The following is a 24,375-nucleotide window of genomic DNA, read 5'->3' on the forward strand; positions in this document are numbered from 1 at the left end:
TGGAAAGCATTTCTTTCTCCCTCAGCATTTACCTTGGCCAAACAAGAGGTTCCTACCTTTGAGGATTCCAACAATCAAAGCCTGGCCCTCTCCAACCAGAGACCTTTTCACAGTAATGTTGAAACAGGAAATGCTTCTTACCAACAAAGTTCTAGAGCTCTTCCTGGAGCTGGGCTCTGTAGGAGTTTTATCTGAAGGGGCTTTTTAAATGGAAACTAAAAAGAGAGGAAGCAAAGAGAAGGCAAACTGAGGAGGCCAGTGTTCAGGGTCTTCACTGATTCCTGTCTCCCATCTTCCTTGACTCTCCCCACTTGGTCCTGCTTAGGATCTCGATTAAGTGTTGGTTACAAATAGAGCCGTTATTATGCAATTATCAGGAGTGTTCCACATGTTTAGTGGTTACAGAAAACAGTTGTCCTTCAGAATATATGGGGAGAGAGGGAGTGGCTGTAGGACTCCTGAGCATCCTAATTCTTCAGATGTGCACATCCCTTATATAAGATAGCACAGTATTTGTAGATCATTTAAATTAATCTTTCTGTATGCTTTAATCATCTCTACTTATAATGCCAAGCATAGCACAGTGCAAATGATATGCAAATTATCATTGTATACTTTTTGGAATAATTACAAGAAAGAAAACCTATGCATGTTCAGTACAGGCATACTTTTTTTTCTGAATAGTCAATTTTCTATTTTTGAATTTGTGGGTAGCTAGCAGATATACGACTCAACTCCACATAGCTACGGGTTTACACTAAAACTCCATGTTCTGTAAGTTTGAGTACCAATACATGGCTTCTAAATATGACACTGATGAAAAATGAAGGGTTGTGATGAGAGCATGAATGGATCTGGAGTTTAAAATCACAGCCAAGGTAAAATATGTAAATATTGTAAATAATTTATATATTTTTAAAGAGATAATTTATGTTTCTGGCACTACTTTTCACTATTCATAATTCAGAAGATGGACCCATTCACAGATACAAAATGTAGATAAACTTCATTTGCATTGTATTCTATTTCACGTATTAAGCAAATACTCCTCCACAAACTAGTTTGTGAAAGACATCAGCTAAGACATGACCAGAAGGACCAACAAACGTCAATGTGATCTCAATAGTTTCCTTTGCAGTAGTTTTTACTGCAGAAGAAATTCATGCATGATAATACAGTACTGTTGGGAAATGAAACAAAAGGTAACTAATGGATTCATTCAAAAATATTTGCTGAGAAAGTAGCTTGCACCAAATCTGCTCTAGAGCCTTTAATTAAAGAAAAAGAGTATCTTGAGGAGCTCCAATGCTATTGTACGGCAATAATAATGACAAGTAAGAATGATTAAAACGCGAAGGCCTGAGCAATTCAGATGGTCCTTGTGCCCAGGAGAGTCATGACAGGAGGAGAAGCACTTGGGGGTAATAAGGACACATTTTAAAAGGGTGGACAAAACCCAAGGCATTGTAAGCATTGAGTGTAAAATCCATGGGTTGAGATGGTTCAGTAGGTAGAATTCTAGCTGCACAAGCATGAAAACATGAATTGAAATCCCTAGCACCCATGTAAAAGCCAAGTGCAGTAGTGTGCAGCTACAATCGCTTGCTAGACAGTCTAGAAAACTTGATGAGCTCCAGATGCAGCAAGAGACCTATCTCAGAAAAATAATAAGGTGGAGAGCAATTGAAGTAGACAGCCATCATCAACCATTGGCTTCCACATGCACACACACACACACACACACACACACACTATACACAAATCCACATCACACAAACATACACAGGCAAAAAAAAAATATTGAAAAATGCATTACATACAAGGATATACTTGTAAATTCACCAGGGATCTGTGAAGAAAAGTATTTAAGAACTATACAGAGGTCTTGACTAAAAAGTCCATTTTACATAAATCTTTCAATGAGGGAGTCACTCGGTAATGCACAGTTCAGCCTTATTGAATGAAGATGAAGTGGCATTAAGAGAAGTACAGCCCTCCCCCCATAGAAAAGTAAACACACTTATTCTTACTTACAGTGAATGTAATTTCTGGCTAGACATCTTTATTTATGAAATAAATAACCAGTAAGCCTCTCACAGACCATCAATCCACAATGTTAAAAGAATGGGTGTTCTTTGGATTTTAAATATTTCAAATTCTCATAAACTTCATGTAGTCTAGAATGAACTATTTAGGATTTCATAAGTCCTCATGGGGTTAGAGGGATTTGTTCACTTTCCGCAGTCTAAATAAATGGAATCTCTATTGAATGATCATTTCATTGCAGTGGTATTGAAAGAAATTAACACACTGTAAGAACTACTGAAGGAAGTAGTGTATATACTGAGCTTGGAGGTGGTCCCCTATAAAAACATGCTTTCTCCAATAGGATTCTATCTCCCAAATGTCCCACAACTTTCCTACCTTGCAACCAGCTAACAACCAAGTGTCTAAACAAAAGAAAGCTATTTGAATATGAGGGTTATATGACTGATAAAAAGCACTACTTGGAAGACATAGAAACATATCAAAAGAGTGAGTGTACACATTGAAGATATATCAAAGAATAAGTGTGCATGTTAAAGACATATCCAGAAAATAATGAGTGTACAAATTGAAGAGCTGCCAGAATATATCAGATATCATCATCTCCAGTGTGATGGACAGTCAGAGCATCTAGACAAGCAGGTTCAAGCCTCAGTCTGGTGTGGAACTTGAGGTGGGAAAAAGGCACATCAGCACTCTGAAAACACATGAATATAACAAAGAGAGCAAGAGAAGGGTTTAGAAACACAATTTTGAGAGATCAGTCTTAACTAAGTGGAGTACACAAAACATGAATTTGTGTTTTCTGTGTGTGAACCTTACAATTAGCAATGTACACTTTAAAAAGCAGGCACGGTCTGGGGTCTGAGCTATATTGGAAGTGTGCTTCCTAGAATGCTCAAAGTCCTGGGTTTGATCACCAGCATCACATACATGAGGCATGGAGGTGCAGGTCTGTAATGCCAGCACTCAGGAGAGAGAGGCAGGAGGGTCAGAACATTAAGATCATCCTCAGCTACATAGGGAGTTTCAGACTATCCTTGATGGGCTACATGAGACCTTGTTTTATGCAGGAGTAACAGTAGATTGATGAATGTTATTCTCAGTTGTTCCATGACTGGTTTACTTTAACCCTTTATATTTATTACAGACAGAAATGTTTGGCTCCTAGGAAGAGAACTCATCATCACCCTAACACAAAATTGTAAGTCAGCCCCTCTGTGTCCATCTAAAGACAATAATGATAGGGAAGCATAAAAGGATGAGAGATGAAATATGCTTATATAGTCATAGAGCTACAAAGCTTTCTCATCGCTACTTAAAACTGAAGGCTACTAAATAATAAAATAAGTTCTTGGCTGTAAAGTTGGTTTAGCATTTACAGTAATTGCTTGCAAAGCCGTACAACCCTGGATTGATTCTCCAGTACCCATGTAAGCCAGATGTACAAAATGACACAAGCAAAGTTTGTTCATTTGCAGTGGACAGAGGCCCTAGTACTCATTCTTTCTCTCCCCCTCTGTCTGTCTCTGTTTTCAAATAAATGAAAAAATAAAATAAAATAAGTTTGTACTGTCTATCATCAACCATGCGCCAAGAAATAAAATTTCAAATTATTAATCTGAAACAATAAGATGTATTGAAGATTGCTTATACCAAAATTTATAATTAAAATAATAATAGCATAACATTTTAATTAGACTTAAACAAATTTTACTGTATCTATGTGCATATGTAAAATAGAGTAATGAAGACTTCCGGTTAAGATGGCGGCATAGGTACCACGCCAAAGCAGCCTGGGGGGGAAAAAAGATCAAAAAAACTCATCAAAATATACACTTTTACTAAAAAGTGAGGTGTATAGGAAATTGAAGCAGCAGTGGAGAAGTAGGAGAGATCTAGAGTATCCAGAGCCGGCACAGGCAGGTAAAAGCGGCCCCGGCAGCTCCGCCAGCCTTGGCGGTGGCAGCGGCACACTAGAAAGCCGCCAAGCTCCGCTCGAGCTGCAGGAAACGCCAGGTGCAGGAGCTTACCCTCACACCTCCCTCTCTGCAAATCAGAAAAGGTGAAGGGAGAGCGGCAGTGAGCAACGGAGGGGCAGACCCATGAGGTAGAAGAACACGTGGAGCAGCGAGAGAACCGGAGCAGCTGCGGCTCCCTCCCTTCCCCCACCACCTGAGCCCAGCTCTGGCAAACAGAGCAGCGGTCCCGGACCCGGCCATGCCAACCTGACTCAAGCAGGAGCAGAGTTCGGCAGCAACATCAGTAGCTCCAGCACCAGTAACAGTGGCCCAAGCAGCAGCAGACCGAGGAGCGTCAGAAGCTTCAGCTGCTGACAGACCCAGTGGGGGAGCTGATCTGCAGGGCCACAGTTGCCAGGCTTGGCTGGCCCCGCAGGAAAAGCCAGTGCCCAGCTCCAGAAATAACAACAGCAGCCCAACAACCCAGGCAGCAACTTGACTGAGACCAAACTCATCCAAGGTAACTGGGTTTGCACCAGGGAAGGGTCTCATTTGGTCACAAGCTGACTTGGATCCCTCAACAGACCAGAAATGTTAACCTCTATGTTGATAGAGGATCTGGTTGTTATAATAACTACTCTGGCATACATACTTGGGGCTGTTTTTGACTGAATGGGTACAGTTTAGTTAACTTTTAGAATCTACCTGTATTTTATTCCACTCAGCCTACTTGAATACCCCCATAGCAGGGAAACTCAACCCCTAGGAGCACCTTTGTAGATACTCTCGGAGTCTTAAGAGCCACATCTAACACCTCAAGCTCCTACCCTGAAAATATATAACATCAAACCAATTGATACAGCTAAGAATACCCAGCTAGCTAGAAAATCCAAGCATTAACATAATCCAACATGCAAAAATATATACAGTATAACACAAGAAACACTAAAAAGCAAGACGATATAAATCCACCTAAAAGTATTAATGTATCAGAAATGACCTCCAGTGAGAACGAGTTAGAGGAATTGCCTGAGAAAGATTTCAAAAGAATGATTGTAAATATGCTCAAAGAAGTCAGAGAACAAATCAAAGGAGTCAAAGAGGAAATCAAAGGAATCAAAGAAGATGCAGGACACCAATTTCATGAAATAAAGAAGGCAATACAAGACATAAATAATGAAATAGAAATAATAAAGAAAAACCAGTCAGAATTACTAGCAATGAAGAACACAGTTAATGAAATAAAAAACTCTGTAGAAAATCTCACCAGTAGAATGGATGAAGGAGAGGATAGAATATCTAAGCTAGAAGAGCAGGTGGCAGATCTAATACAGGCCAACAAAGAGAAAGACAAAGTTATAGAAAAGTATGAGTGGGAATTTCAAAATATTCAGGACACTATGAAAAGATCAAATATTAGAATTCAGGGCATAGTAGAAGGAGAAGAAGTCCACTCCAAAGGCATAGTAGGTGTCTTCAACAAAATCATAGAAGAAAATTTTCCCCAAATTGGGAAAGAGGTGCCAATACAGATACAGGAAGCCTTTAGAACCCCAGCCAGACAAAACATGGAAAGAACCTCTCCTCGCCATGTTATAATCAAACTTCCAAATACACACACCAAAGAAAAAATATTGAAAGTAGTTAGAGAGAAAAATCAAGTTACCTACAAAAGTAAGCCCATCAGAATTACAGCAGATTATTCAACACAAACTTTTAAAGCCAGAAGTGCTTGGAGTGATATATTCCAAGTTCTGAAAGATAACAACTGTCAACCAAGGTTGCTTTATCCTGCAAAGTTATCCATTCAAATAGTCAGAGAAATAAGGACATTCCATGACAAAAGCAGGTTAAAGGAGTATTTGAAGACAAAACCAGCTCTACAGAAAATACTTGATAGAATCCTCCATGCTGAAAGGAAAAGCACACATAAAAGGAACCTAGAAAAAACAAGCAATACTCAAATACTTGTTAAAAGAGCACAGGTAGAACCGGAACCACAAAAAAAAAAAAAGGGCAAATATAAATACACACCTTTCAATAATATCTCTTAATATCAACGGCCTAAATGCCCCAACAAAAAGACATAGGTTTGCAGACTGGGTTAAAAAGCAGGATCCTACAATTTGTTGTCTCCAAGAAACTCACCTTTCTACAAAGGATAGACATTATCTTAGGGTGAAAGGTTGGAAGATGGTGTTTCAAGCAAATGGGCCTAGAAAAAAAAACAGGGTTGCTATCCTAATATCTGACAAGGTAGACTTCAGTCCAACATTAGTCAAGAAAGATAAGGAAGGTCACTTTATATTGATTAAGGGCACACTCCAACAGGAGGACATAACAATCCTAAACATATATGCACCTAACATGGGGCTCCCAAATTTATCAAACACTATTAGAACTAAGGTCACAGATAACACCAAACACAGTGGTAGTGGGTGACTTTAACACCCCACTCTCACCAATTGACAGATCATCCCGGGAAAAAATAAACAGAGAGGCATCTGGACTAAATGAGGTCATAGAAGGAATGGACTTAACAGATATGTACAGGACATTTCATCCAAAGGCTGCAGAATATACATTCTTTTCAGCAGCACATGGAACATTCTCTAAAATAGACCATATATTAGGACACAAAGTAAATCTTAACAAATTCAGGAAAATTGAAATAATTCCTTGCATTCTATCTGACCACAATGGAATTAAACTACAAATCAGTAGCAAGAAAGGCTATAGAGCATACACAAAATCATGGAAACTAAACAATACAATACTAAATGATGAATGGGTCAATGAAGAAATCAAAAAGGAAATCAAAAAATTTATAGAGTCAAATGACAATGAGAACACAACATACCAAAATCTCTGGGACACAATGAAGGCAGTACTAAGAGGTAAATTTATAGCCTTAAGTGCCTATATTAAGAAATTAGAAAGGTCGCAAGTAAATGACCTAATGCTTCACCTTAAAGCCTTGGAAAAAGAAGAACAAAGCAAACCAAAAGTCTGTAGACGGGAAGAAATAATAAAGATTAGGGTAGAAATTAATGAGATAGAAACGAAAAGAACAATCCAAAGAATTAATGAAACAAAGAGTTGGTTCTTTGAAAGGATAAACAAGATTTATAAACCCTTAGCAAATCTGACCAAAAGAAAGAGAGAAGAGACACAAATTAATAAAATCAGAGATGAACAAGGTAACATCACAACAGATGCCAGAGAAATTCAAAAAATCATAGGGACATACTATAAAAGCATATACTCCACAAAGTATGAAAATCTGAAAGAAATGGATGATTTCCTTGATCTATATGACCTACCTAAATTAAATCAAAATGAGATTAATCACTTAAATAGACCTATAACAAACATGGAGATCCGAACAGTTATCAATAATCTCCCAACTAAAAAAAGCCCAGGCCCGGATGGATTCACTGCTGAATTTTACCAGACTTTTAAGGAAGAGCTAACACCATTGCTTCTTAAGCTTTTCCAAGAAATAGAAAATGAAGGAATTCTACCAAACTCCTTCTATGAGGCCAGCATCAACCTGATACCAAAACCAGGCAAAGATAGAACAAAAAAAGAAAATTACAGACCAATCTCCCTCATGAACATAGATACAAAAATTCTCAACAAAATATTTGCAAACAGAATACAAGAGTATATCAAAAAGTCCATTCACCCTGACCACGTAGGCTTTATCCCAGAGATGCAGGGATGGTTCAACATACGCAAATCTATAAATGTAACACATTACATAAACGGGTTGAAGGACAAAAATCACATGATCATCTCATTAGACGCAGAGAAAGCATTTGACAAAATCCAACATCCCTTCATGATAAAAGTCCTACAGAGACTGGGAATAGAAGGAACATATCTCAATAGAATAAAGGCTATTTATGACAAGCCTACAGCCAACATATTACTAAATGGGAAAAAATGGAAGCTTTTCCACTAAAATCAGGAACAAGACAAGGGTGTCCACTGTCCCCACTTTTATTTAATATAGTTTTGGAAGTCTTAGCCATAGCAATAAGGCAAGAGACACACATAAAAGGGATAAAAATTGGAAAGGAAGAGCTCAAGTTATCATTATTTGCAGATGACATGATTCTATACATAAAGGACACTAAAGATTCTACTAGCAAGCTGTTAGAGCTGATCAAAACCTACAGCAATGTAGCAGGATACAAAATACATACCCAGAAATCTGTAGCCTTCATATATGCTAACAACAAACACACAGAGGAAGAAATCAGAGAATCACTCCCATTCACAATTGCATCAAAAAAAAAATAAAGTACCTTGGAATAAACCTAACCAAGGAAGTAAAGAATCTCTATAATGAGAACTTTAAAACTCTCAAGCGAGAAATTGCAGAAGACACTAGAAAGTGGAGAAACATCCCTTGTTCCTGGATTGGAAGAATCAATATTGTGAAAATGGCAATCTTACCTAAAGCAATCTACACATTTAATGCAATCCCTATCAAAATTCCAAAGGCTTTCTTCATGGAAATAGAAAAAGCAATCCAAAAATTCATTTGGAATCACAAAAAACCTCAAATATCTAAAATAATACTGAGCAACAAAAAAGAGGCTGGTGGTATAACCATACCTGACTTTAACCTATACTACAGAGCCATAGTAACAAAAACAGCATGGTACTGGCACAAAAAAAGACATGTAGATCAGTGGAACAGAATAGAGGACCCAGATGTAAGCCCAAGTAGCTATAGCCACCTGATATTCGATAAAAATGCCAAAAATACTCATTGGAGAAGAGACAGCCTCTTCAGCAAATGGTGTTGGGAAAACTGGATATATATCTGCAGAAGGATGAAAATAGATTCTTCTCTCTCGCCATGCACAAGAATTAAGTCCAAATGGATTAAAGACCTTAACATCAGACCGGAAACTCTGAAACTGCTAGAGGAAAAAGTAGGGGAAACCCTTCAACCTATTGGTCTTGGCAAAAACTTTCTGAATACAACCTCAATTGCTCAGGCAATAAAACCACAGATTAACCACTGGGACCTAATGAAATTACAAAGATTTTGCACCGCAAAGGACACAGTGAAAAAAGCAAAGAGGCAACCTACAGAATGGGAAAAAATCTTCGCCAGCTATATATTTGATAGAGGATTAATATCTAGGATATAGAAAGAACTCAAAAGTTAAATAATAAGGAATCAAACAAGCCAATCAAAAAATGGGCTATGGAGCTAAATAGAGAGTTCTCAAAGGAAGAAATACGAATGGCATATAAGCATCTAAAAAAATGTTCTACGTCACTAGTCATCAGGAAAATGCAGATTAAAACTACATTGAGATTCCATCTCACTCCTGTCAGATTGGCCACCATCATGAAAACAAATGATCATAAATGTTGGCGGGGATGTGGAAAAAAAGGAACCCTTCTGCACTGCTGGTGGGAATGCAATCTGGTCCAGCCATTGTGGAAAACAGTGTGGAGGTTCCTAAAACAGCTAGAGATTGATCTATCATATGACCCAGCTATAGCACTCCTAGGCATATATCCAAAGGACTCATCTCATTTCCTTAGAAGTACGTGCTCAACCATGTTTATTGCTGTTCAATTTATAATAGCCGGGAAATGGAACCAGCCTAGATGTCCCTCAACAGATGAGTGGATAATGAAGATGTGGCACATTTATACAATGGAGTTCTACTCAGCGGCAAAGAAAAATGAAGTTATGAAATTTGCAGAAAAATGGATGGACCTGGAAAGGATTATACTAAGTCAGGTAACCCAGGCCCTGAAAGCCAAGCGCCACATGTTCTCTCTCATATGTGGATCCTAGCTACAGATGATTGGGCTTCTGCGTGAGAATGAAAATACTTAGTAGCAGAGGCCAGTAAGTTAAAAAGGAGACATAAAGGGAAGAGAAAGGAAGGGAGGAGGGTACTTAATAGGTTGATATTGTATATATGTAAGTACAATGATTGTGATGGGGTGGTAATATGATGGAGAATGGAATTTCAAAGCGGAAAGCCTGGGGGTAGGGAGGGAGGGAATTACCATGGGATTTTTTTAATAATCATGGAAAATGCTAATAAAAACATTTAAAATAAAAATAAAATAAAATAAAATAAAATAGAGTAATGACTAGAAGTAGCCCTTGGCAGGTAGAGGCTTATTAAATTTGCCATTTGGAGACCACCTTAGGATAACTGTAGAAGGATAATCTAGAGCTCTAGGTCTTCACTTCCATAGAATTTAATAAATATAGAAGGCGATTAAACACATGTTTACATGTAAAGTAGCATATGCCTTTATAATCCCAATTTACCTACCACAATGGAGAATCCAGAAGCTTATGGGCAAGCTCTGGCATTCTTCTCAGCAAACAACATGAGAAACCCTGTCTCAGATAAGATTTAAAGAGAAGACTAACGCCACAAGGTTGTGCTATGATCTACACACACACACACACACACACACACACACACGCACACACTCCCTTAACACAACAAAAAACAGTAATAGTCAGGAAAAAAAAAAATGTGAAAGTTTAACTTAGAGCAGTTTGCTTTGCTCTTTAGCTAGTAAAGGCAAAAATAATCACAATAACAATAACCCACAGTGGAAATGTTGACAGGTACTACCTCCTGGCCCAGGTGGAAAGCAATGAAGCATTGTGTGTGATCTTGGTTGCCCTCTGGCAAAGGGAATATCCCACACAGTTATGCAGTGTGGGTGGAGACCAGAGGATACCTTCAGTGCTCATCTCCGTTGCTCATCTCTGTATTTTCTCAAGACTGGGTCTGTCCTGCAACATGCAGCTGCCATTGGTCAGCAAGCCCAGAGGTGTTCCAGCCTCTGTTTCCTGGAGACTGGGGGTTACAGTCTCATGTGCCATGTTAAACCTTTTACTTGGGTTTTGGGGAGTCAAAGTAAACCTATTCCAGACCAAGAGGCTCTGATGCTTAAGCAACAAGCCATCTGAGCTGCCGAGACATTTGCCTAGTTCCAGATTTTTATTTTGTATTTTATACTCACTAAAACTGGAAAAGAGTGCTCACTTCAGCAGCACATTCACTAAAATTGGCACAATAAAGAGAAATTTAGCAGTATCCCTGCACAAGGATAACATGTAAATCTTTTAAGTGTTCCATATTTGGAAAATCTGGAAAAGAGAAAAAAGTATTCCATTTACTTAATCATAGTTTCATACTTAACAAACTCTCATAGACAGCAAGAAGTAGTATCTTAACCTCACCAACAGTGTTCACTTTTTTAAATTGTCTTAGTTATTCATGAGGTAAGGCACTATTTGCTCAGTCCTGAGAACCAAACAACCATTTTCAACTTTCTTCACATATTCACAGCATCAGTATCTTATCAAATATGGCAAGTGAAAGTATTGCTTTTCTCATCTTTACATTGAAGCTAACAATGTGGAACCTCCTGGACACTACTATGAGGTGTCTAAGTGGAGGAAGCCCAGTTGGCAGGTGTCATGTTCAAGCCTGAAGGTGACATTTGTGAATGACTACCAGGCACAAGGAAGACGGGGCCAGGAGCTTCAGGAGAAGCACAGACTTCCTGCAACACATAAACTGAATAGGCTGGCCTGGAAAAAAAATGTACAAACATGCAAAGGAAAGAAACTCAACTTGGCAAGAAAAAAACCTAGATTTGGTGAAAATGAGATTTAAATCTGTTTCACTTTAATTATAAAGGGACTTGCAGGCTGAGTTAAGCATTTATATAATTGGATATCATACTCAGTATAGAGTAGATGCCAAGTTAGATGAGATATGGGCTTACGTGGGAAGAAAATACCTTAGACTCTTCTCCCTGGATGTTACAGAGAGATCATGAAGAAAACAGAGAAATTACAATATCTAAGTTAGGTAACAGGGTCACGCATTTCTGAAAATAAAGTCTACCTTCAAGTCACTCTGCCAGCAGACAGTTCAATATTAGCTTGAACCTCTGTCTTAGTTTTCTTTTAGTGATTAATCATGAGGGGAGGGGTAAACACCCATGTTTTCAGGCTGTAGTATCTTTTTAATACATGTTAGATCAACTCTGTCTTAGTTTTCTTTTAGTGATTAATCATGAGGGGAGGGGTAAACACCCATGTTTTCAGGCTTTTTAATACATGTTAGATCAACAGTTAGTGTCTACCATTTATCAATCATCTATCATCTGTCTAGAATCTATCACCTATACATCTAGTTTTGTATATCATTTGTCAATCATCTATCACCTAACTTCTCTTTATTTTTAATTTACCTATTATATATATATATTTTTTTTCTACTTATTTTTAAAAGTATTTTACAATATTCATTTGCAAGTAGAGATAAAAAAAAAAGAGACAGATAGAGAGAATGGATATATTAGGGCCTCTGGTCACTACTAAGGGACTCCAAATGCATGGGCTGCTTTGTGCATCTGTCTTTAAATAGGTGCTGGAAAATCAAATCCAGGTCATTAGGATTCACAGACAACTACTTAACTGTTGGACCATCTCTCCAAACCATGTACTATTTCTTTAATTTATCTGTCACCTAATATATCATTTTTATAATCTGTTTCTCTAATCTATCATCTATCTCTCTCCTACTTATTATCTATATTATGTCTTAGATTTCACTTTTTCAATGTTGGTAAGGATTAGTTTCAAGAAACTGATATAGCACAATAAGTTTTGTGGCCCTTAGATATGGTTTCTCAAGTGATATCCTAGAAGTATGTTGGCATTTTCTTGGGATAAAGAATGTTTCAATCCATTTATATCATTATTGATTTATTTTTAAGTGCACTCCTCAAATGGAGTCATACAACGTGGCCACACTCTGGGGCGTGGTGTGGCAGGCCACACCTACCTTCAGTAACCTGAGCTGCACATGCCCAGGGAAGCAGCAGGTAGCAATGGAGCAGGGAGAGATTGTGAATGCACAGACTTGCAGTGATCAGAGCAAGCGATTAGCAGACTGCTTCATCAGCCTCACTGAAACACAAAATTTATTAAACTTGAGGAAAGTAAGCCACTGGGCAGCTAAAATCACTGTAAAATGAATGTGACTTAGTGGTACTGGTTTCCCTGAGGATGGCATAGTCTTGAGGAATGCATCACAACATCGATGTGCTCTTTGTGTAGAAAGGAATGAATTAGAAGGCAAGGGTGAAAAATTAACCTTTCAATAGGGAATCCACTCAAGACCAATTTGGTTGAAAGACTGACACAGATATTACAAAACATCCTCAAACAACATAGGGCATGTGTCTAGTCCTAATGTATACTTCTGCTGAAAACAAGTGACCACTTCCCTGTGATGCCACCTGAGCTGCAGGCACCTATAATAGCACAATCTCTAAATTCTGTTTCATGAGGGTATTATGGAATCTTCAAATCTGTGAAACAGCTCCAGATACATATCACCTTGATATACATCTACTTTTCATGAATGTGTAGCAAACATCCCGATGCCCCCTTCTTCATAGTCTCTATTTTACAAAAGAGCATTGCCAACCTATCTTATCACTATTATATGGTACTCACACATACACTTCAGTGGTATTGTGATGTGAAGTTCAGTGGATTTCCTATGATAATCTTGATCATGTCAATTACTAGACACCTTGATAGCTTGCAGTTCTGTGATTTTGAGCAGTGGTGCAACAAACTTTTCTTTTACTTTCAAAAACTTCTTAGGGGTCTTGTTCAGAAAGCCTTGCTATATGAAAATCAGTATTGAGGTATGTCAAGTAATTAAAAATAGAATGCCCATAAAAATAAAATAAAATAAAAATAGAATGGCCCAGGAGACCACTACAGGAAGCTCAGTGAGGACCCCATACCCTATTACAGAGATACTTGCACATCCATGTTCATTGTGATACTATTTACAATAGCTAAGAACAGGAATCAGTGTACATGACCATTGACACATGAATGGATAATGACAATGTGTTCCATATGCAGTATGGAATTCTGTTCAGTAGTATAGACAAATTAAAATTTCAGGAATATGGTGTACCTGGAAATACATACCATACATATATTTGGTTTTTGATGTAGGGTCTCACTCTAGCTCAGGCTGACCTGGAATTCATTATGTAGTCTCAGGGTAGCCTCAAACTCTCAAAGATCCTCCTACCTCTGTCTGCCAAGTGCAGGGATTAATTGCATGTGCCACGATACCTAATCTGGGAATAATTTTATGAACTAAAGTGATCCATGCTCTGAAAACCAATACTACATGTTGTCTTTGATATGTGGGCCTTAGCTTGTAATATCTACAAGCATGCATATAGGGGCAGTATAAGTAAAACATACAAAGATAAAATGGTAACAAAGAGTGAATATAAAGAGATGAATAGAAAAAAGAGATAAAGGGATGACAAAAGGACACATGTGACCCATAAACAGAGGGCAGTTACTAGAGGAGGAGTGTGGGAGAGGAGGAGTGTGGGAGAGGAGGGCAGCATGAAAATCAGCTAAAACCAGTTGTCTTGAAAATGCCAGAATGAATGATACCTAAATCTCTATATGCCAACTAAAAAAGTAAAACCAAAAAAAAAAAAAAAAAAAAAAAAACAAAAAATGTGTTGGGGAGATAGCTTGGTCTGTAAAATGCTTGTCTTCCAAGCATGAGGACCTGTGATAGATCCCCATAACCCACATAGCACTGTCAAGCATTGTAATTCAAATTTGTAATCCCAGAACTGGAAGGTGGAGACAGGAGGATCCTCAGCACTCACTGACCACTATCTGGTGGGTTCCAGGCCAATAGAAACCCTATCTTGAAGAAGGTGGACTGTGCGCCTGAGGACAACGGAATTGTCCTCTGACACCCATACCCATGCACACCTATGTTTATGAACACCTGTACACACGTGCATGCATGAATACACAAGCCCCCATGCATGAAATATTTTGTATTATTCAGTTAGTATAATTTCAATTTTTTTTTCATATTGAAGGACTTTTTATTAATTTTTTTTTTGCATTTATTAGTTTTCTTTTCAACAAATACAGACAGTTTGGTACCATTGTTTAGGCTCATCCATGACCTACCCCCTCCCAATGGCCCCTTCTTGTTGATGTAAATGGGTCAAGCATTGTGGAGTTAGCCCACAGTTCTTGGTACGATAAATGTCTCTGCAAATCATGACCCAACATGTGACTCTGACATTCTTTCTGCCCCCTCTTCCGCAAAATTCCCCTGAGCCATGTTGGGTTCAGGAAAGGTTAGTAAGTTCATTTTAAAGACACTTGGACAGAAAATGCTATAGACCCCTTCTCCTGAGCTACTGGCAGCAGGTCACAATTCTAGCAACATCTAGAAAGAACCTTTTACACAACTGACCTCCACAGCTTTAGCAATTCTGTGATGGGTTTAAAGGATCAAAGGCTAGTAGTTTTCTTTCTTTACCACTGTTTCCATGGTCTCAACTTCTTTGTGGTACAATTCTTAAAGTCTGGACATGAGGTAGAAAAATTCCCTTATAACCATGGAGTCTGGCTGATAAATCCAAGGCCTAGATTTGTATTATACACTCAGTGGCCTGTTAGTCATGGAGATCCATGAGGTCCCAAAACAATGTAGGTCATTACCAAAACACTTGATTACTTTCCAGAGCTAAAATGTAAGACCCTATTGCTGAAGATACCATAGGTCATGGATTCAGGACATAAGAACACCCTGCTGGAAACTAAAGGAAAACTAGGTCTTTCCTGGTTAGTCTTCATACTTTTGGAGAATCCTACTGTAGCTACCAGAGCATAGCAGTCACCAATGGCATGGATAACCAGTGAACCCTGTATACTATGAAATTAACCAGCCAGAAAAGAAGTACACACTTGTGCAATAGTGGCACGCAGCCTATACAAGAAACCAATTGTTCTGTGATTGAATGCAAGGCCCAATCTGTGGGAGGGAACACATATTTGGTTCTGAAAAGCAAGCCATGGTAGATAAAGAGTGGGCTTGCACACCAAAACTCTAAACAACTTGGGATAATCCCTTTAACCCAAACAGTTTTCATGATTGGTTGGAGAATCTGTTTTACTTTACATATCATAGACAAAACAGAAGAGAGAAGCCGGGTGTGGTGGTGCACGCCTTTAATCCCAGCACTTGGAGGCAGAGGTAGGAGGATCACCATGAGGTCGAGGCCACCCTGAGACTACATATTGAATTCCAGGTCAGCCTGAACTAGAGTGAAACCCTACCTTGAAAAAAAAATAAAATAAAAACAGAAGAGAGACTAGATCCATTGACAGGACTAGAAGATATACCACCTCTGCTAGGACCCAGGAGAAATTACAGAGGAAGTGATGTCACGAATACTACTTTTACTGCCAGCCTGACAGCCAAAGCCTGGGTGACGGTGACAGAAATAAAGATTAATCAAAACCTATGAAAGCAGAAAGGTAGAGGCTACAAAGAACTCAACACTCAATCAGACTTCCAACAGACCTGCCATGGCTCAGGAGACATTGAGGAAAAAGGGACAGAAAGATTGTATGAGCCACAAAGTGGGTAGGAATACCCTGAGGGCATGATCCCTGCTATTTCATAGGAACTGGCTGAGAATGAGGCCTTCATAGCGAATATCATAGCCCCACTTAGGAGGGCCTCCAGGGTACCAGGTGTTGAGATGAGAGGATAAAAGGATAAAAAATAATGTATATTAATTCAAAAAAAAAAAAAAAAAAACAAGACCAAAAGCTCTTTTAATCTAAATTGGAAACAAGTTGAATAAGCAGAAGAGGGCACAATCTTTCTGGAAGAGTCCAGGACAAAAGAAGTATTTCACCATCTCCACACCATGAATGATTTGACATTTGTGAGACCTCATCTCTAGAAATGCTGGTGCCTATACTCATCTCGACAATCAGATCTCTCCTCTCCTAGAACTGTGGGGTGGGTGGCACTTTCACCACTTCTCAAACCCACATCTATGACCAACAACATGTTTATGCAAATCTGCAGTGAGATTCCCTTTCTCCAGTTCAAACCTTTAGCATGCACTTGAATTTCCTTACAAAGTGACCATTCCTCCATTTTTAATATTGAAAAATTTTGTTCTTTATATAAATCTCATTTATGTTACCCTAACTCAGAGGGCTCTGCATAGCTCTGACACACACCAATCCTTTAAGACAAAAGTAATTTGAGTGTCTGGGGAGATGGCTCCGTGGATGCTTACTGAACAGGCCTGAGGACTTAAAAGGAACTGATTCACTTTGAATTTAATCCCAAGCACCCATATGAAAATCTGGGCACACATTCCCATCATACCAGTCCCATTTAGAATAGAGATCAGAGAACTGCTAGGGCTTGCAGCTCAGCCTGTCTGACTGCAAGTGGTAGCTCTGGCCACAAGAAGAATCATCATCTCAAGGAAATAAAGTGAAAGAGTGGCAGGGAAGGACACCCAACATTCTCCTTTGACCTGTACCTGTATGTATGTACACAGGTTACACATGCTTGTGATATACTATACATACACAACACACACATATACTATACTGCACATACTACAAACTCATGCAAAATTGTATTTTAAGATATGAAACAAGGGCTGGATGTGGTGGCTCATCCCAGCACTCAGGAGGCAGAGGTAGGAGGATCGCCATGAGTTCAAGGCCACCCTGAGACTCCATAATGAATTCCAGGTCAGCCTGGGCTAGAGTAAGACCCTACCTCAAAAAACAAAAACAAAACAAAACAAACAAACAAAAAAAAAGATATTAAACAAGGAAAATCAAAGTTCACTACCAAACATTCCTTATCTTTCAGACAAGCTGTGAGAGACATCTTGTCCTGGAAAGGGACCAAAATTGCTTGCCTCCTAATGACCTCCTCTGGCAACCATTCCTATATCACTTCAAGTTGAGAAATCATACCAGACATTGGCCACCAGGACATGCTCACCATATGCACTGAGGGAAAGTGCAACTGCAGCACTGTATGGGGTCAACCAAGCCCAGTACATTCCAATACCTGCCTGGTTCAGAACATGGTATCTTCTTCTGGATAGATGGTATGGTACCAGCACGACTGGCTTGTGAGTCTGGCAGCAGTGTCCTGTTTTGCATCCCAAAGGCTTTAGAGTACTTGTAAACCAGAAACAGGCTCTTCTCAGTAACAAGTGGGAGTGACATGTGTGTAGGCAGCTAAGTACCAGGATAAATGCAACCTCTATTGTGTTCACTGAACAGTGTATTCTGAGATAGCATAGTATGATTGTATAGCCACCTTTTATCTGCAGAGAAAACTCTTCTGTGAAAGAAGTGGCACTAACTGCAGAGGTTCCACTGAATCATGTGGCCTTGGAAGTAGTTTCTAAAAGGCAAAGCCTGTGGATGGTAAAGAGGTAGCCTATCCCCAAAGAGCTCCCAAAGGTCTCCACAGCTGGAGGTTGGTTAGCAAGATGGGTCCATTTCACCATGAACCCAGAAAGTACTCTCTCTTCTACCCCATATGCCATTGGTGGGTCTTTATGCAAAGAATGGTAACAGAAGGAAAGAAAACTGAAACAAGTTGGCACCTCTAAGAGAAATGGATGTCATGTCTCTGAGACAGGACGTGAAGCCTTTTCTAAATGTGGCTTTGCTGTGGGGTAGGCGGGATTGATCATGACACATGTAGTTGTATGCAGTGTATTATCTGTGCATCCAATAGTGTCTGGTATGAATAATAGGTGGTGCTTATGTGTGATCTGCAGTACATGTATGATATCAGTAGATTTGTGGGATTATGTTTTGGTGCCTCTGGTGTGCAGTTGTGTGTAGTTCGTCAAGTGTATCTGATGTGCACATTTCAAAGTGAGCGTATACTTAGATGTGTGTGTGTGTGTGTGTGCGCGCATGAGTGTGCACGTGTGTGTGCATGTGTGTGTGTGTGTGTTATGGATATTGTCAGGTTTAGTGGGAAGTTATGTGATGTGTGTAGAGTGTGAAACTTAGGTGTGGATTTGAGTAGGGTGTTTTTGTGGGTCAATGGAAGGTATGATGGTGGTGCAAAAAGCTTAAAATATTTATTGCTCAGCAGAGACCAATATGAGAAAAGAACAGACATGGGGTCAGGGCTGTCATTTCTTACTGTCCAGCTAATGTTCTAAGGAATAGCAAGATTCTTGATTTTAATTCACTTAAATGCAAATTATTCAGCTCCTTCAGATGCATTAATGACATTATTTAGCATGTTATTTTACTAAGTGAGAGATGGGAATTCTTTAGAAAAGGCTAATGCTAGTCTTGTTTTATGGCTCCTTGAAAAAGCCACTCAAACATGCTTGGCAATCTAAAAAAAATAATCAAAGTTGGAGCTTCTATTGTGATTTAAAAACATGGGAGACTAAAGACAATGATGTGTTAATACTTTTTAAAGTGTGTATAATATTTAAGCTCAACCTTATAGATGAGAAAATTCAAAAATATTGAATATGTTTTTCCTCTTTAGAAATTTCTGGAGTAAAATATGTATCATACAGCACCACACACCTAGATGTCAGTCATCACTCACATTGCTCCATAACCCTCTAATTTACTGGAAAGTCCCCACATGGCATTCTCATCTTCACAACACTCTCTGGGATCGGAGTCTGCTTCTGCTGAAATAATACCACCTTGAATACTTTAGCTTGCATGGTATTCTAGAAATTTCATAACATATGATACACACAAACAACTCTACAGCTGACAGTATGGGGAGAAATAAGCCAGAAAGGTTACTGCAGCATCATTCCTCATGTTGCATGGTATGCCAGGCATGCATGTCTTTGCTGTGTGGTGGGACAACGACCTTGTGTGTAGAGCCCACAATTGTAGCTGAACGTGTGCTCCTGATTACCCCACAGAGACTGAAGGAGGCTGCCCTCCACAGATGTGAGTGAGGTTGTTTGGCGTTTAAGTTTTTGCTAAATTTCAAGGACTGCAGACATGTCCTTCAATACAAAGTTTTGTTCTTTCATAAAATGAAAAAAAAAAATTCAGTGTGAATTTTCATATAGATTATTGATAGTTTCTAATCATCCAATCATAACATAAAACTAACCAAATGCAATAAAATCTAATACTAAAATATCTTGTTTTATATAGCTTCTATAGCCCTGTGTTTATGTTTAGTTGTTATTGCTGTTTAACAATGGATTTAACATACTGTAGAAGGCAAAATATATGCTGAGTATTCTCAGTGTCTGTCTCCTTCACCCTGGCACTGATTGTCAGGATCATCATGGAAGGAGCACTTTGATAGTCCCCCATTCTGCTATAACATACCTACCAAGGCTCAGAGAATTTGAGAAAGAGGGGACAGAAAGACTGTAAGAATCACAGATTGTCGTGGCCAGAGACACTGCCCCTCCCTAATAACTGACTGCTGCTCCTACAACACATGACCCACAGCCCACAGGGAATACCCGCAACTGAACTGAGGAGGGCCCCTTGCGAAATGGGAGCAGGGAGGAGGGAAAACACATGATGTATCCACACATTGCATGTTCTTATTAATAAACAAACAAACAAACAAAACTGCAGAAACTTGGGTGTGGTGGTGCACAGCTTTAATCCCAGCACTTGGGAGTCAGAAGTAGGAGGATCACTGTGAATTCAAGGCCACCTTGAGACTATATAGTGAATTCCACGGCAGCCTGAGCTAGCGTGAAACCTACCTCAAAAAACAAAACTAACTAACTAACTAACTAACTAAATAAATAAATAAATAAATAAATAAATAAATAAATAAAATACAGAAAGACAAAAATAAGAAGGGAAAACAAAGGAAATAGTTAAATAATAATAATTAAAGCTATGTATTATGGGTCAGATAATTTGAAAAGACTTTTATAAAGGCATATTCTCTATTAGTACTATGTGGCTAGTGCGGCCATCAATGACAGTAGAAATTATGCCTAAAATGCCTGACCTATTTGCTCAGGCTAAGAAACAGTAGCAGACATCTTGGGGCTCAGGGATTTTTGATGATTTAAAATGCATTTATCTAACAGTGTTTCAGTTGTTATTATTATTATTATTATTATTATTATTATTTTTAATTTTGAGAATCTCCATTGGTTGGAAGGAGGGTGGTAAAGAGGTTAATGAAACTGTATTCTTAGAGCAAGAGAGATTCCCTCTACATTACAAATGGACTAAGGTTTAGGTTTAGTTAAGGAGTCTCATGTGCTGGTGCTTGGTTTTATTTTTAGAAACATGTGTGTTAAAAATGAGTTAAAAACTAAAAAGATGAAAATGTTCATTTGTTCAATTCTCATCATTTAAGCCTTGTGAATCCCCTTAATCATTTATTTGTTTCTCATCATTTTGCCCAAATAATGTCCCAGACACAGATGGATGGTAAATTGATACCACTCTATCATGTCTCAGGCTGGACCATTATTTAGAAAATACGTTTCTGTTTTTTACTTTCCATCAGAAAACATAGACCATTATTTTCTCCTTTCATGATTTTTTGAAGCTAGAGTATTTGCAAAAAAAAAGAGAGAAAGAAGAAAAGAAAAAAATACTTCAAGATGATGTCTGCCCATTATGTGTACTAGCATTTTATTGCCAATTAAGTAAATATAATGCAGGACTACAGATGTTACACTTAAGATTTTCCTAGAATCATCTTTGTAGAGACTGCATGAAGTTGGCAAGTGTATATTGAAAACAATGTCCTAAATTACATTCCACATAATTTTAAAACACTGCTAGAGCTGGGAAGATGGCTTAGCCTTTAAGGTACTGGCCTACAAAGGCTAAGGATTCCAGTTTGCTTCCCCAGTACCCATGTAAGTCAGATAGCCAGATGCACTAGGTGGCATATGTGTCTGGAATTTGATTGCAGTGGCTGAAAGTCCCCGCCATGCCCATATTCACCCATTCATTCCTTCTCTCTCTCTCTCTCTCTCTCTCTCACTCTCGCTCTCACTCTCAAATTAAGAAAAAAAAAAAAAGTTAAAAAAACTCTGCTGATATTTTTCTATTCAAAGGTACCATGATGAGACTTTAGAAGATGTAAGGGCTGGTAAGCAACCTTTCTTCCTGACCTCCTCAGCCACAGTGAGCCTACCAGTATTTTTACATTCACCCCATTCCTTCTAACATCACAAATGGGTGCCACCTAATTTTGAAGTCTATGCTTTACATATGCATAGACAAAGGGAAATAAATCACAGGGAAATTAAAGATGTGAACAAAGCATACAAGCACATTTTGAAGGAGAAATAAGTATGATTCCCGCATGTGTAAAGGATCTTCCTCTGGCTTGTATTGTGAGTGAACTAGACCAGCATTACAGGATCCCATTGGGGATGGTCAAAGGCAGAAGTGGCTCTTTGAAAGCATATGGTCCAGCTCTTCCAAAGACAGCAGGTGTGCGGCCAGGAGGAGTAACCACAGGGGGAAGAGGAGAAGACTGCAAGAAAATGGGGGTAGTGGAAACACTAGTACTCAGAAAATATGTAAAACATTGTAAGCATAAGTGTGATAAAAATGCATTCCTTTAATATGAGAAACTAATTTGAAGCTATTTTTCTTCCACAATAAGAGAAATTTCTTTGTGTAAAGGAACAAAAATTCCAATCTGCACCATTTAAATGTTTGATACTATCCACACCTACAGATGGTATCCAATCAACATGGTGTGTTTAGACAAGCTCTGATTCCAAGAAACACTTGCTTAGGTCCACTGAAATTAGTGCCAGTAAAAGAGAAACATGATGAGCATAGGACTGGAGGTATGTGTGACATTTTATACCACAAAGAGAGTAGGTGGCCTCTCACCAGAATATGCAGAAAGCACAGTGTATGCACATGCATGTGGGACAGACAGCTAGTACTCAGATAGGTTTCTATGCCTAGCTCATAAAAGCAGACAGACATAATCATTGGTGTACATCTCTATAGCCACATTCAACACACATTTGTGCTCTTGCATTTAAGAAAGAATGATCTGTATTCTGGGATTAAAAAAAAATCCATGTAACTGAAGCAAGTATTATTGAGGTTTATTTACCTTTCGACATTGTGCTGACTGGCAGAGATGTCTTTACACATTGCTCATGTCCCTCTCTTGTTCTTTTTACTAACCCAATACTAACTACTTGTTCTACAGAGGATTATTGTTTTTTTTTTTTTTTTTTCCTTCTTTAGCTTTTTATCCCCTTATAAGCCTACAGTAACTAGCATACTTGTACATGCAATACTTGGTGTTCCCTTATTCCCTAGAACGATTAGCAGTTAAGAAGTGATTTTTTTTTTTCTTGCAATAGACTATCACTGTTTTTACAGTGGATCTATTTCAAGACAATGACAATAAGTAGTACTCTACTAACAGTGGAAGAGCAGGGAAGACAGCCGAGTGCCATGACACCAAGCTAACAGAGGACACTGCAATGCTACCACAGATCAGTCCCTCTGGAACATAGCAACCACGACCAGTGAAAGAAGGAAAGTGACCTAAATGAAATCAATAATCAGCTAAACCCTGATGTAAAGGTCCCAGTATAAAAGCACATAATTAGTCAAAAGTCAATACAGGGCTGGAGAGATGGCTTAGCAGTTAAAGCACTTGCCTTCAAAGCCTAAGGACCCATGTTCGACTGTCCAGATCCCACATAAGGCAAACACACAAGGTGATGCAAGTGCACTAGGTCACACATGTTCAAAAGGTGGAGCACACATATGGAGTTTGATTGCCATTGCTGGAGGCCCTGGCGAGCCATTTCTCCCCCCACCTCTCTCATAAAACATAAATAAATAGTCAAGACAACTCCTTTAATTTTTTTTTAATTTTATTTGTTTATTTATTTGAGAGCGACAGACACAGAGAGAAAGACAGTTAGAGGGAGAGAAAGAGAGAGAACGGGCGCTCCAGGGCTTCCAGCCTCTGCAAACGAGCTCCAGACGCGTGAGCCCCCTTGTGCATCTCGCTAACGTGGGACCTGGGAAACCGAGCCTTGAACTGGGGTCCTTAGGCTTCACAGGCAAGCACTTAACTGCTAAGCCATCTCTCCAGCCCAACATAACTCCTTTAAAATCTACCTATAACATAGTGATTGCTCCTGATGACAAAGACTGTTTCAGACAAAAAGTTCAAAAGAATGAGGAGAGATATGTGTCAAAATTAATGAATTCTAAGACTTTACAAGCTATAAGAAGTTAGAAATTCAATTGAAGAGATGATTGAGATAGAGAGAGGAAGAAGGATAAGGACAAAGGGAGAGGTCGAGAGATGATTAAGGAGAGAGGGTAAGAACAAAGAAAGTAAGAGAGAAAGTGAGAGAAAGAAAGGGAGAATGGGAGACAGAGAGAAGAAAGGGAGAAGGAAGAGGGAGAAAACAAGACAGAGAGAGGAAAATAGAG

The 24,375-nt window shown here is 38.8% G+C and overlaps 1 protein-coding gene and 1 non-coding gene across 5 annotated transcripts in view; one reads left to right on the plus strand and one right to left on the minus strand.

Moving 5' to 3' along the window:
- Positions 1-24,375, minus strand: part of Csmd1 (CUB and Sushi multiple domains 1) — a 1,843,561-nt gene that overhangs the window by 1,111,974 nt on the left and 707,212 nt on the right. The window lies entirely within an intron of this gene.
- LOC123453873 lies at positions 11,055-11,161 on the plus strand. Its single transcript, XR_006633049.1, has one exon. It is a non-coding gene; the product is annotated as a U6 spliceosomal RNA (small nuclear RNA).

The sequence above is a fragment of the Jaculus jaculus genome, chromosome 12, assembly GCF_020740685.1.
Source record: "Jaculus jaculus isolate mJacJac1 chromosome 12, mJacJac1.mat.Y.cur, whole genome shotgun sequence".
Lineage (NCBI taxonomy): Eukaryota > Metazoa > Chordata > Mammalia > Rodentia > Dipodidae > Jaculus > Jaculus jaculus.